The following is a 1808-nucleotide window of genomic DNA, read 5'->3' on the forward strand; positions in this document are numbered from 1 at the left end:
AGTATATACACACAGCAAGGACTCTGCCTTAGATTCAGAAATCAACCCCGCTGAGGCCATGCCATTTTATCTGAGGCGCTGACCTACTTCATTCTGTCCACCAACTATTAGGGTACAGAGTACAACCTCCTTCCCTCCTTGGCTGGCCTTTCTCCCTCCCTTGAATGGCCAATACCTCAGGAACCTACCAGTAGTAGCCTCTGGCCATCCGTAGGCCTCCCATAAACTGTAGCTGCTGCTGCTGCTAAGTCACTTCAGTTGTGTCCGACTCTGTGCGACCCCATAGACTGCAGCCTACCAGGCTCCTCCATCCATGGGATTTTCCAGGCAAGAGTACTGGACTGGGATGCTATTGCCTTCTCCACCATAAACTGTAGGGGACCAGGTCAAAACAATCACGTATTAAAAAGCTAGTTATTGCTGCCACATGAAAGTGTTAGGTAGGTAGAATAGGGAAAAGGAGTCCAAAATGGCGGTGGCTAAAAGACAAGGAAGGTCAAAGGAAGGTCTGAGGACCAGAGTGAAAACTTCAGGCAGAACAAACAGCACTCCTGGCTAAGCCCAATTTGCATAGGGCAGGCCCTGGGGGTTGGAAAAAAACATACAAAAGGAGGAGCCAAAGCATTTTCTCACGGACTCTCTCTCCCTCGTGCATGCACTCTATCTCTCTCACTCTCTCTCCCTCCCTCCCCACGCACTCCTCCACTCTCTTCTCTTCAAGTCTTGGATTCTCCTGCTATCTTCTAAATAAAATAGAGCTGTAACACTGATTTGCTTAAGAGCTGTAGCACGGTTTGTCCAAGACCTAAGAGCTGTGACGCGCCGAGGGCTTTAATGTCCGTCGCTCCAAATCTTTGTTGTGACGAGACAAAGAACCGAGGAACATACACTCGTGTGACAAAAGGAAGACTGAAGAGGCAGCTGGAGTAGACCAAACAGACCAAGACAATGAGAAGTTACGGGAATGGAGAAGGATGGTTCTGAATGACGCTTCCGAGGAGACGTCAGCAAGAACTGGTAACGCTCTGGAGTGGAGCAGGAGGAAGGCAGTTAAGAGGGCTCTGAGTGAGGTACAGCAATGGTCCTGCCACCACGCAGCACTATGGCTGTTCCTTCTACTCTTCACTACTAGCACTCAGCTCCTCTAGTGTAATAAGCATACATCCTAGGTAACAAATGACAGACAGATTTTGTCAAAGCAAAGACAGAGTACATCAATCTGCATTGGCAATTTTTAATGTTTCACTGGTGTAGAACTGAAATTTGTATTTAAAGGCAAGAAAGGAAGGAAAGGCAGTTATCACAGCATGAATTCATAGGTAAAAGATGCTGGATAAAATCATAGGACTGTTCCTTAGGAAAATAAATAATGCGATACTAAACTAGAGGCTTATTTTTATTGTTTCCATGTAGAGACATCATCCAAATATCAGCTAAGCAAAAGACTTTCTGGCCAGAGGCCAAGTGCACACCGTTGATCCCACTTTGGAATAAATGCCCAGAAAGTATATACATCACCAGTGGGTGGGACTCTGGGCACAAAGTTGGGCCTCATTCAGAAAGTGAACAGAGATTTGAGTCAAACATGCAGCTTCAGAAACTGGAAATCTTTCATAACGTTTGTCTTGAAAATAAAAATTGCCTGCATATCAAGAACTATAATTTTCTAAAATGGAATTAGGCTTGATTAAATAAAATAGTACTCATGACTTACTGGTAAAAATTAGAAAAATAAAAACAAACTTTTCTGTCCAAAGAGATAGAAAATTATATTTTTTCCTGTAACATCATAAGAGAATCATCAGTAT

The sequence above is a fragment of the Bison bison genome, unplaced genomic scaffold, assembly GCF_000754665.1.
Source record: "Bison bison bison isolate TAMUID 2011002044 unplaced genomic scaffold, Bison_UMD1.0 scf7180017864484, whole genome shotgun sequence".
In the NCBI taxonomy this organism is placed as follows: Eukaryota; Metazoa; Chordata; class Mammalia; order Artiodactyla; family Bovidae; genus Bison; species Bison bison.